Genomic DNA, 14101 nt, shown 5'->3' with positions numbered 1-14101 from the left:
ACCTCATCTCCAGACAAATCTTTGGGAGCAGGCTGAAGTTCTCTCTTACCGTTAAAAATTTTCTTCTTTTTTCTAAATGCGTGACGTAGTGGGAGCCACCTCCGATGACCCATGTATACCATCTTTCATGATTTCTTCAGCCGCCGGCTTCGTGTATGTTCCTTGCAATCGGAGCATGCCTTCTTTCCTTTTATGGTTTGTCCAGAAAGATTACCGAGTGCAGGGTAGTCATTAATGGTGCAGAACAATAGAACTCTTAGCTTGAAGTTCTCCTGACCATATGCATCCCAAGTTTCCAGACCTTCTTTCCAAAGAATCTCAAGATCGTCGATAACAGGCTCCAGGAATACATCGATATCATTGCTGGGTTGCCTCGGACCTTGGATTAACAAGCACAACATAATATATGTCTGTTTAAACCATAACCATGGCGGGAGGTTATAGTTCGCAATAAGAACTGGCCAAGTGCTGTGAGTACTACTCATGTCACCGAAAGGATTCATGCCATCCGTACACAGACATATCCTCATGTTTCTAGGGTCGGCAAGAAAGTCTTTGTGTTTTCGATCGATATTCCTCCATTCAATCGAATCCGCTGGGTGTCTAAGCATACCGTCATTCCTTCTCTCCGTGGCGTGACAACGTACTAACTTCGCTTCGTTCGGGTTGGCAAAGATTCTCTTGAAACGATCAATGAGAGGTAGATACCACACAACCTTTGCCGGACCACCCCTCTTTGACTTTTTTCCTTCGTCAGCACATTTCTTTCACTTGTATCGAGAAGCCTTGCAAACAAGACAAGCATCCAAGTCCGCATATTGCTTGTGGTACAATATGCAGTCGTTTGGACAAGTGTGAATTCTGCGGACCTCTAACCCCAGTGAACACCGAACCTACTTTGCTTCGTATGTCGTCCGGGGCAATGTGTTCTCAGTAGGAAGCATAGCCTTCAAAATTCCTAAAAGATCTATGAAACTCTTGTCTATCCATCCACTACTTGCCTTCAGCTTCATTAGGTCCAAGGTAACTGACAACTTAGTGTGTTTTGCTTTGCATCCAGCGTACAGAGGTGTCTCGGAATCACTGACCAACCTGCTGAACTTCATGGAATCTCTCTCATTCTGGGCTGGGTCCTCAACGTCACGTAACATGTCTTGCAGCAGATCGTGATCCACATCAACCATTTCACCGCCCAATGGAGAAGGTATAAACATGTCATGCTCATCTTCATCTTCCTGATTATGCGCACCACTTCTGTCTGCTGCTACTCCACTTCCTGATTCTTACTTTCCATGCTTCACCCAACATGTATAGCCCCTTCATGAATCCTCGTTGTATCAGATAACCGTGTACATCCTCTCCGCTATCAAACATATTCTCATTCTTGCAATCTGCAGATGGACAACACATGTAATCACTGTTTATTCTTTTCCTATCCTCCTCCGCGGCGTTCATAAAATTTATTACGCCCTTTCTGTACTCCGTAGAATGACGTTTCAAATTTTTTGCATACATCCAATTTCGATCAATTGTTACAAAATAAAAAAAATAGAGGCATATCTTATAAGATCAGTATTGCTAAAGTAAGACGTGATGAAATTGCTCAATTAATGGTTAATATTACTCACTTGATTGCTCCATTTTGATCACTTTTGGGATTTTTCTGTTTTCCTTGGAAAAAAGACAAAAAAATCGCCCCCTACAGCCTCCCACCAAATACTGAACAGTGGGATACAGTTACACTAGGTGGCGGGGATATTTATACTGTGCAACAAATATCTGTAACTAGGGATGGCAATGGATCGGGTCGGACACGGGTAGAGCAAAACCATGCCCGACCCAATGCCTGACATTGCCCACCCAAACCCTACCCACTAGAGTTAGCGGGCAAAACTCCGTGCCCGTACCCATGCCCGGCGGGCACGGGTATGTCCGGCGGGTACCCGATATTTCTCACATGAATAATAACTTGAAAGATATGTAATTTAACAAAGAGAAATAAAACCAATAATTTACCAAATTATCGGTTACCAACGATAATTTGAATTACATCACAACTTAGTATTAGTTAGCATCACAAATGAACCGTGAGAAATGGTACAAGAATTAAGAAATGAGTCAAAATTAGCTAATATATATGTATCGGGTCGGGCATGGGTTACCCACGGGTAAAAAATGAAATCCACCTATTGCCCATAACGTCTTCGGGTCTCGGGTGGGCGTGCCCATAGGTAAAAAGTCAAACCCACGCCCATGCCCATCGGGTCGGGTATCCACGGATACCCGGACCCATGGGTAAAATTGCCATCCCTATCTGTAACGGCCCTAAAACAATCAACCGTGACGGACATACAAGTAATCTCTATCGGGCCTTAATAAAAGCCTGTCAAAGAAGAGTGTCATTTGTGACGGGCATTAACTTATCTCAATCGGGCCTCTAGTTGGTGCCCGTCACAGATGACAGTCATCTGTGACGGGCTTCTTTTAGGGCCCGATTGAGATATGGAACCCTGATCTCAATCGGGTCTCAACTATGGCCCGTCACAAATAAGTGTCATCCGTGACGGGTTTTAGTTTTATGCCGATCTACTATGGTTGTGTGACCATATCTCAATCGGGCGAAACTTCGGCCCTATTGAGATTACTTCCTCGTAACGGCCCGCAAATTCCAGTCTTGTTAGGGGACGTCACAGATGGAAGGATTTCTACTAGTGATATATACGTCACTCCTTTAAATATCTCCATTTAAAACTTCTAATGCCCATTTTTCATAATAAGAAAGGTGTTAATTACTTACACGCATTTAAAGGCATGCGGTATAGTTGTATAAATCGGCAAAACTTTCAGCTGCTTGAAAATTTTGAAATTTCGACTTAATATTTTTCTAAACAAGAACAGAGATTTATGAACGTACGGTAGGAGTATAAATAATGATGGTAATTTGTACCTACTAACCTCCAACTGTGCTAAGTTGGTGGATGTGAAATTAGGAGCATATATTTGGATTTGTGGATAGGGCGGATCTACAGGGCTACCACTATCTCAGATGGCACTAATTAATGGCATATAGCCAAATCAACATGCCGCCTTTTAAGTACTTCTAAGGCATTCTTTGTCCTGATTTCCAACTCACCTATTTTATTTTTCGTACACACGTTTTCCAAACACCTAAACTATATGTTTTTTCAAAAACATATCTATAAAAAGTTGTTTTAAAAATTAATATTAATATATGTTTAAGTTTTTTAGCTAATATTTAATTAGTCATGTATTAATCTATGGTTTCATTTTATGCGTGGAGGGAAGGAATTCCCAACTCGTTAAAAAAACACAGCCAAGGATGACCCATCGATAGAAGGACATGACTACGAGTCTACGACAAAGCACGGTAGCAGTTTAAACCTAAGTAGCGAGCCAACATACTTTCCCAAAATAGGAACACCGCCTTCTCCGGCCATCACGTGCAGCTTGTGATAAGAAATGACGTGTCTATATATATATATAGTGCGCATCCACTTATTAGCACCATGCAACTTACATGCCACATAATCTTAGCATTATTGCACTACGTACTAATTTTTAAAACCTTTGATGGCGTATATCTTTTAAACCGTATATTAGTTTTAAGATCAAATTGAACCATCATACTCTACTTAAAAAATGTAACAAAATGAGTTCAATATTAAATATATTCAGATTATTTAAAATTTATTTTTATTTTTCACTCCTCTTGTGGTGTTGTTACTTCAAAAACTATAAAGAATTACTTCCTCTAGTTACGTGTAATACCATGAAGAATTACTTTCCTCTAACAATATAATTACTTAAAATACAGCAGAGAGTTGCTTCGACTTTTCTCAAAATGACTTTCCTTCAAACAGCGAGGAACTTCTAACATCGCGAAAAGTTAGTTCTAATTTTTTTTTCCAGAGTTACTTCCCTCTAAGGTGTAGTAACTTCTAGGGGCAATTGCGTTTTTGATCCTGTTTTGATGCCTAATTTTCAATTTGCTCCTATTTTTTTAAGTTTGCTCATTTGACCATCTTTTTCAAAAATGAAGATCAGGCTTGACCCTATTTTGTGAAGGCAACCTAACGGCGTTAGCTCATAACAAAAATACCGTTTATGCCCTTGCTCATTTAACCCTACTTTTATTATTTTTGTTTATTTATCCAGGTTTGACAAAGCGGTGTTATATTTGCGAAATTTTGATATGGGTTTGATAAATTTAACATACGTTTGACAAATTTCGATAATTTTGACATAAATTTGATATTTTTTTGACAAATTTAACTTACACTTCACAAATTTGATAAATTTTTTACAAGATCAATCTCAAACTGTACATATCCAAGAAAAACACAAACACGTAGTTAAGGTATCCCCGCAAGCTTCAAAAAAAAAACCCGGAGGCTAACCAGATGGAGCTCGAATGCTCGATGGCCATCTCCCGCATGCCGTCGCTGCTGCAGCTGAGCAGCTCCTACGCGCCGCCGCGGGAGCACTCGCGCGTCGTCGTCGGTGCCGCACCTACGCGTCGCTGCAACTCTGGCATGCCGCCATTGGCAATTTTCATTCTAGGTTCACCACTGGCCCATTGCTGCACCTGCGCACTGTCGTTGCCGAAGCCCTTTCGTCCGCCTCTCTCACATGCCGCCGCTGTAGCACCAGTATGCCACCACCGCAGCTCTCGCGCGCCGTCGCCACCGAAGCCCTCTGTGTGCGCCGCCTCCGCAGCTGGCGCCAAGCGCTATCTCCGCAGTCCCTACCGCGCGGCGCCCACCGTTGCAACCCCGCCGCCACCGCCACAGCCGAAGCCCTCTCTATGCGCCGCCACCGCAGCCCCCACCGAGCGTCGACGCCGCTGGACCACAACTCCCATCACGAGCCGCTGCTGCCGCCCTCATCGTGTGCCGCCTCCGCCGAACCCTAGCTGCGCCGCCAAGAAGGCACGGGATGAAAAATTTGACCGTGGGGTGAGAAATTTGGGTATTGATTTGGTGTTCACTGCTTAGGGGTATTTTAATCAGTTTATATTATAAAATGATTTTTTTCTGTTTCCTTTAAAAAACCCTAACGGTGGATTGGAAAGAGGGTCAGACGGCAGTTTCGATTTTGAAAAGCAGGGTCAAATGAGCAAAGTTTAAAAAGTAGGGTCAAATTAGTAGTTAGACTTTAGAACAGGGTCAAATGAGCAATTGTCCCTAACTTCTAATAGTGTGATGAGTTACTCGTAATTCTGTGAATAGTTACTTCTATTTCCTAAAGAGTTACTTCCTAGATGAAATAAATTGCTTTTATCCAAAAACAATAATCTCTCTCTATATATATTGTGTACCTCGAATGAAAGGATCATATATATATTTACTTGTGAATCTACACTTTACCTACGAAGATCTTTCTTTTAACATATATATGTAATTACTTCTAATGCTATTAAAAGTTACATTTGTTGTAGAGCTCAGTTACTTCTAGCATTTAAATATATTAGATATTGTACTCATTGCGTCATATATTTTGAGTGGACTTCAATGGTTAAAACGGATCTTAAAAACAGCATATGGTTTGAAATATATAAGTAATCAAATACTAAAAATAGACTAGTACTATAATAAATTTATCACAAAACTATATATTTTGGATTAAATCCTTAGCACGTTTGATTTATAAATGTCTAAGTTAACGTGATTAAATTAGTATAAAACCTATACTTTTATCACAACTTTGACGCTAAATCGGTAGTTTGCAATATTCCACCTTAAATATGTAGTCTATGCATGATAAAGTAGTGTTCAATCTATAAAACGTTTTATAGTTTTATGATACTTATGTTAAGTCTGTTAAGTCTGTAGTTTTGTAAAGTTTATTTTTAAAGTATATATGCATACATGTGCACGTGATGGCTTTAATTCGACGGCTTTGGCAGGCATCGCACTGTAAGCACGAACGGATTAGATTTTACATTGATAAAAGCTTGCTGACCGTAGTAGGCAAACTAATTTGCTGCAGTTCACACAGCTAAAGCTTACAGAACAACAAACATTGTCCTTGGGGAAACTAAAATAGTTTAGCTAGCGTCAGGATATATAAAAGTACCCTTCTTATGTATAAGTTCTGATTCAGCGAAATACGCGTGCAGTAGTGCTTAGAATTGTAGTTAGGGTTGAGAGTGATTTAGATAGTTTCCATCTCACCGGACCTATTTTCGGATTCGGACAACTTCGGTCGGAAATATCCGGAAATTTTTGAATTCGGATTATTTTTTTCAACAAAGAAAACGAATACCGTAGAGATGATATCCGTCGGAATCGGAATTTGGTCGGAAACTATCCGATATTGTCTTTTGAATATCCTAGTCATACATCAGGCCTAGACCATCTAGCCCAACCTAAGGAGGCAAGAAGGCAGCCCAGCCCAACTACATGATGTAACCGTAGCTACTCTCCAGTCTCCACCCACATTACACACACAGCCGCCAGCCGCTATGCCGCCGTGCATCGGCTCCCTCTGCTCTAGCGACGGCCGGCGTGCCCCTTAGCCACCGCCGCCGCCGCTGCCGGCGGCCGCGCACCCAGCAGACGAGGCGTTCCGCCGCCTGGCGCCGTTCCTCCCCGACATCCTATGCATCGCCAACGGCGACACCTCGCCCATCCTCTCTAGCAAGCCCGTCAGCGAGTTCCTCACCCGGTAGGTGCTCCATCTACTCCCTGCATGTGTACATGGTCGAGCACGTCGCCGGCGTGAACTAATAATAAAGCGTGCAGCTCCGGATCCGGCACGTCGGGAGGGGAGAGGAAGCATGCTGCTGCTGTGCCCCCATCTCGCCACCGTCGTTGCCTACTCATTTCTCATGCCACAGCCGTCGCCTTGAAGCCCCACTACCGTCATCTCTTCGTCGTCTCGGCCTAAGCAGGTTCGTCGACTTCCGCAGCTCCACTTTACCTAACCGACTCACCCCTATTGATTTATGGAGCTCCTCACTGATTTATTTTTGTTTTGTTTATATGTGTTATGTGGTAGATTTGTGATGAATTCCTCTCATGCAAGTAGCAGCAGCTTCAGCTTATGCAGTGCGAGTGTAGAGGTGACAACACCAACTCAGCCGACGCAAGGAGCTGCTGCCAACCCACAAGTGCCTGATGCAACTGCCGTTGAAACAATACCAATAGTTGATGATGATTTGACACAGAATACCACAGATGAGATCAAACTACAGCTGGAAATGTCGATATGTTCTATTAGAAAAATAATGAAGTTATATTTCTTCGTTGATCTGTGATGCTTAGTTTGAGGGGTTTTTATATTCTGATTAATATTCGTCACCGTATATTCGTTTCGCTTCGTATATGTATCCGATAATATTCGATTCCGTTTTCATATCCAGATTTCCGATTCCGACCCCGATTTCAGAAAAAAATATTTTAAAAATAAATATGATACAACTAGTTTCCGACCAACCGTATTTGAGCCGTTTTTATCCTAATTGTAGTCCGCTTGCCTCACCAAGCGCCCCACGTCCCCCTTTTTCCCTTTTTTATGTTCTCAAGCGCATCTCAGGATGGGAATGGTTAGGATATGGATCGAACCTAAACCATTTTAAGTGAGTTCGTTGATCCATGGTTTAATAGGGTCGATCCACCATGAGTCCATTATATCAATAGGTTATCTATGGATATCTAAATGGATCGGCTACTCTTATTACATGTGGGTAAAACTCGGACTCAAAATTTTTAAACTCGCGTTCACACTATAAAAACTTATCAAATTCAGTTGAATTTTGGTGGGATAATTTATTGCACAGAGAAGCAACTTTGTATAAATTTTGAGCCGTTTATACAAGTGGGGCCCACGATGCATTACTAGAACCCAAAAATTCTAGTTATATGTGTGTAAAACTCGGACCTAAAATTTTTAAACTCGCGTTCACACTATAAAAACTTATCGAATTCAGTCGAATTTTAGTGGGATAATTTATTACACAGAGAAGCAACTTTGTGTAAATTTTAAGCCCTTTATACATGTGGGGCCCACGATGCGTTGCTAAGACCCAAAAATTATAGTTACATGTAAAACTTGGACTAAAAATTTTTAAACTCGCGTTCATACTATGAAAACTTGTTAAATTTAGTTGAATTTTGTAGGAATGAATTATTATATAACGAAGCAACTTTGTATAAATTGTTGAAACATTTATACATGTGAAGTCATTTTGGGTCAAACCCCTTAAATCTTAGGTTCTAATGGTTTGATCCGTTTGATCCATTTATATTTTTGAAGCGATCCTACAAATCTGTTAGGACAAATTTACGGATAGGTTTAATGGATAAATGGATCTACCCTAACCATTCAGCGCATCACGCGATACCTCCCACTCCTATAGCCTGGCTCCACGATGGTACCCCGCATCCCTTCTCATATGTAAATTGGGACTCGTTAACTGACCTATTTGCGTGAATATGTGTATACTTGTTCTTTCACTGTGGTTGCGAGTGAGAGCAGAAGAATTATTACTCGGTCCGGTGAAACCATTACTCCTGTTATGCTTCGTTGGTAAAAGAACTGTAGAAGCAAAATCATGCATCTTTGGTGATAGCACTAGTCCTGTTATGCTTCGTTGGTAAAATAGTTACTCCCGTTCTTTCCTTATTAAAAAATCGATGGAGCTTCGATTTGCCACAGATATGATTATTTTTTTTTTACATTTTACGTTGTCTCTTTAAATTTGAATCAAGAGTAAAAGAGTTACAAGTCTGGTCTCATCTCCACATCTATATACCGATAAATAAATTACAAGGGCCTCCGGCCGCTGCCACCGATGGTCACACGTTGTCACGAATGTTGAAGCAGAGAGAGCAGCGGCAAGGTGTGTTAGAACAAGAGTCTCGCTCCGCTGACACTAGCAGACTAGATCTGGGGGGGGGGGGGGGGGGGGGTGCCGGGATCCGCACCACCATCGCCGGGGACGACGCCACCCCTACCCATGCGCTGTCCGGAGCATGTCATGCCCGATCTATTGCATGCCAACCGCGTTGCCTTTTGAGATCCATCGGCTAATGCCTCATCTCGAGCAGGACGACGCCCAATATGGTTTACTCAACGACGGCCAGCGAGGGGTGCTGTCGGGGGAGGGAGGTGCTGGGGTTGGCAAAGCGCCGGCGGCACGCGGAGAGCAGGTATAATAGCAGGCTATAAGCCAGCTGTAAACATATTTTAACCAGATAAAGAAGAAGAGAGAAGAGCATGCGAACTATAGATTTGTAGCCAGCTGTTGCACAAGCTCCAAAATACACTGTGTGTATGATAAGTGGGACCAAGTATTAATAGTGTAGTATGTAACTATTGTATGAATAAGCTATTAAATTAGTTATAGACGAATTAGAGCCAGTTGTTGACTATACTATTAAACTTGCTCTTCAAGCTAAGTAACGAGATCCAGCAGGGAAAATTCCTCCTCCCGCCTTTCCCATTGCCCTCCCAACAGTGGACGGTGGAGGCGGTGGCCAGAGGAGGCTAGTGCTCTGTTCCCGACGTAAAAAGTAAATTTAGCTACCCCAATCACACTGCTACATGCAGGGCTCTTATGGAGGAAACTCGTCTTGTGTTCTTTAGTTGGATAGAAGCGTGAATCATAACACAAATCTAGCGGCGCTGACGAGAGGAATAAAGAATCAAAATAAAAAAACCGGCTCGCATGGACATAAAAAACATACAAGAACACATGAACATCAAGAACATCAAAAACACGACGTTGACGCTTCGATGGACAATGTTGAACACATGGTGGCGACATCCTACTCCATCCCTACCGTCGTCCCCGGATGCCACCCCTGTTGCCATCGCCAGATGAAGAGGAGGAGAGGAGGAGGGTCGAGCCACCTTATCCCCAGTCGCTGCCATTGCTGAAGGCCGCCGCTGCCTCCTCTCTTGCCTAATCTAGTGGAGGGGAGGGTGCGGCCGATGCCGCTACTGTCACCGAAGGTTGTCACCTCCTCTCAAGCTTGATCTGGTGGAGGGGAGGGTACAACCGCCGCACCTGCCGCCATCGGACGCCGTCGCCGCCCCTACCACTGCCTCCCCTCCCCCCAGATCTAGCGGAGGGGAAGGTGCGACCTCAGTGCTTCCGACTCCGCTAGGCCGCCGAGAGAGAGAGAGAGAGAGACGCGAGTGCACGAGTGCATAAGGCCGTGCGGACATAGTGGATAGGACTGGCCTGGCGCTCGGCTTGCCAGGTCGGCTCGGTTTGGTATAGGTGCTGGTTCTATAATATATTAAAGGTTTTGGTTTTTAAAAAGACCGGTACATATAGTAAATGTCTTTAAGTTTTCTATAGAACCGACACCTACAATTGCTTAAAGGTGTCGGTTTTATATATTCCAGCTCGTGAAGGTGAGAAAAGCACTATAAGTGTTGGCTTTAGTTGTTCCGGCCGACACATATAGTGCCGACCTATATGTGTCTTTTCTGTAGTAGTGTATTTTGTGTCTACAAGCATGTGGCTGATGTGGATTCATCTAGCCTATAAATATGGAGAGCCTGGCACATAGAGAACCACGAATTTACAAGGTCATTTTTTTTTTCAAAACAACCCATGCTGAATAGTGCAAAGTTTCATATTAATATAGTAGAAAAAAAATATAAGATCACAATCCTGAAATATCGTTTTATATATTTCCAGCTCGTGAAGGTCAGAAAAGCACTATAAGTGTTGGCTTTAGTTGTTCCGGCCTACACATATAGTGCCCACCTATATGTGCCTTTCTGTAGTAGTGTATTTTGTGCCTACAAGCATGTGGCTGATGCGGATTCATCTAGCCTATAAATATGGAGAGCCTGGCACATAGAGAACCACGTTTTTACAAGGTCATTTTTTTTCAAAACAACCCATGCTGAATAGTGCGAAGTTTCATATTAATATATTAATATAGTAGAAAAAAATATAAGATCACAATTCTGAAATATCGTAACAAGGAAAGAAAAAAGCACACCCCCACCGCAAGGTAGCGGCTCTTACACAACATAGAAAAACAAACGGTAACATCTGGGTTTAAATTCCGTTTGATTCAAAATTGATTTTTTTAGAGAAGGATATTTTTTTACTCGGCCTCTACATCAAACCGGATATATGTAGCCATTTTATATTAGAAATTTAGCCCTCAAATAAACCAATCTGAAATTCGCTTTTATGGAGATTTGAACTAAGAACCTTGGGTGATCAGTTTACTGCAACTACTAGGTTACATGCCCTTTCACGATTCACAATTAATTGCCCTTAGAAGTGAAGTGTTTAAAGGATAAGTATACTCTCGTAACATTCACAACTGTAGTATGATATGCGTATGTTTCACAGAGGGGTATATTACCAAGCCGCTCATCTATCCTCCCAAAATCATATTACCTAGAGCCCCATTTCCAATTTGAAAAGAATTAACCAAAACTAAATTGATGAAATTAAATATGCTTACTTGCATTAGGTCCTTCAAAAATTCGCAGCCTCCGGGCGTTTTCTTCCTCTTCAGAAATCGTTTCAATTAAATCGCAGGTATACTTATCCCAGTGTTGTAGAAAACGGTTGATACGGCCGTTTATACGCCCGTTAAAACGTATGCGGCAAGCTGCCCGTCACGTTTTCACGAAACGGTCTTCTTGGTTGTCTTGAACGCGTAATCAACGTAATTACCAATAAATCGTCCGTTTTTAACTAATCATCATCCGTATAATCGGGCATGATCACACAACTATCCTGACCCATAGTTGGCCGTACGTTGTTTGCCCATCCAAATCTATCCTAGCCTAAATCTCACTGTTTCATGCACAACTATGGAATGGATTATGAACTTTAATATATGCTGAGTTAATGCCATGTCACGCTTGCTCTATTCTAATATAGTAATATGTTCAATATTTGTAGTTTCATGCATTTACCTAAAAAAATTGGCAAGCTATTATCAACTTTGTCCTTATATTTACAAACGTCAAATTTCCGTCAAATTCCGATTAATCGTCCGCATAACGACTAATCGTTTGGCGGTACCTTTTTTGTCCGACATCCGTATTCCGTCTTCCACAACACTGACTTATCCTTTCTGCGACACTTGAACCCACAGTTGTTATTGTGCAAAACGAAAGGAGAATTGAATCGATCTAGTACGAGCCTGACCGCCAACCGATCGACCAAGGTGTACAGTGTGCTTGCAATGGACTGCTAACAGTCTGTGTGTCTATCTATCTATCTATCCATCCATCTATCCATCCATCCATATATATATGTGTATATATATATATATATATATGGGTATGTTTGTACGTACGTACGTACCGTATGGGTTGGTGATGATGCTCTCGAAATCGATGGAGGTTCAAACAGAAAAAAATTTAGTGGTCTTTATCAGAAATTGACATATGCCACTAATTTTTGTGTTTGCGTCCACTGTAGGTACGTACGTACATCGGATTTGCTAATTCGTGCGTACACGCCTGCGGCGCACACTCCAGCCCACCAGGCCCACGCGGACGCGCGCGGTCCACGTCGCTCGCAGAGCATGGCGAGTAGTGCGATTAGCGCGACGAAAACGCGATTAGCGCGCTGATTTTTTATCCGAGTAGTTAGGCCGAGTAGCTAGACCGTAATTATTATTTCGGTTAGAGTTTGAAAACTTTCTACTCAAATTTAAAAACTTTTAACTCTTATATAAAACTTTGGATTTAAATTTAAAAACTTTGAATTTAAAATTTAAAATTCATAAGTCATTTTTAAAAGTTTTCAACCCAGAATTGAAAACTTTTAACCTAGATTTGAAAACTTTCAACTCAAAATTTAAAAATTTTTAACTCAAATTTAAAAACTTCCAAAATTTGAAAATTTGAAAACTTTCAAAATTTGAAAATTTTTAAAATTTGAAAACTTTCAAAATTTGAAAATTTGAAAACTTTCAAAATTTGAAAAATTTTAACTCAAATTTAAAAACTTCAAAATTTGAATTTTTTTGAGTCAAATTTTAAAAACTTTCAACTCAAAATTTGATAACTTCAACTAAAATTTGAAAACTTTCAACACAAAATTTGAAAACTTTCAAGTCAAAATTAAAAACTTTCAAATCTACATTTGTAAAGAGGTGTGTGAAAGTTTGAAAAAAAATCGGAAAGGAACAGAAAAAAGAAAAGCACGTTGGAGGAGAAAAAAATGCGAAAAAAGAAAAAAAAGGCGCCGGGACGAGGCCAAGCTTGCGTTACATGCGCGCTAGGAACCCCCTAAGTACATAGCGCAAATGGTAGGTAGGTTGCAATATATGCAAATGGTCCATCGTCCTTGTTTGTTTCCCACTTGTGTTATTTAGTATTTATCTAAAAGGTATTATGTTGTTATTATAGTACCACAAAAAATGTTGTACTTTGAAAGTATATATTGCACGAAAACTCCCCTTCCTACTGTCTTGTCATGCAACCAAACCATATAAATTTACTATTAATAATAAGAAAAAAAAGAATTATCGCCCCCCAACTATCGCAGTCGATTGAATTACACCTCTAAACTGGAAAACCAGTCATTCTACACCTTCAACTGTTGAAACAGGATAAATAACTCCCCGACTCAATCCAGAGTGGTTTTCGTCCTACGTTGCACATGCGTGGCAGTCCCGTCAATATTTTTTTAGAAACGAAAACAGTGGGACCCACAGTTACATCTCTCCCTATCCTTTCTCTCTACCTCTCCCTATCCTCTCTCTCCATCTCTTGCTGTCGCCAGCCACCGAAGGCTGTCGAGGTCAGGGAGGACGGGGAAAATTAGTTAAGAAAAAGATTGAGAAACACCCAAAGAGATGGCATGAGATGCTCTCCAAGACATTATGGGCTCATAGGAGATCTAAACATGGTGCTACTAAAGTGACTCCTTTTGACATAGTCTATGGACAAGAAATCCTTTTACCGGTTAAGGTAAATCTTGGCTCTCTCTTAGATACATCAAGCAAGATGATTTATCGATCGAAGAGTATAAGACATTAATACGAGATAATCTCGATAATGTGAGCTATAAATATTAAAGGTTCTAGAGCAGATAGAGAAGGATAACGGAGAGTACCTAAAGCCTACAATAAGAGAGTGA

This window comes from Oryza glaberrima, chromosome 8 (genome assembly GCF_000147395.1).
Source record: "Oryza glaberrima chromosome 8, OglaRS2, whole genome shotgun sequence".
Classification (NCBI taxonomy): Eukaryota; Viridiplantae; Streptophyta; class Magnoliopsida; order Poales; family Poaceae; genus Oryza; species Oryza glaberrima.
Note: the sequence above shows the minus strand (reverse complement) of the source record.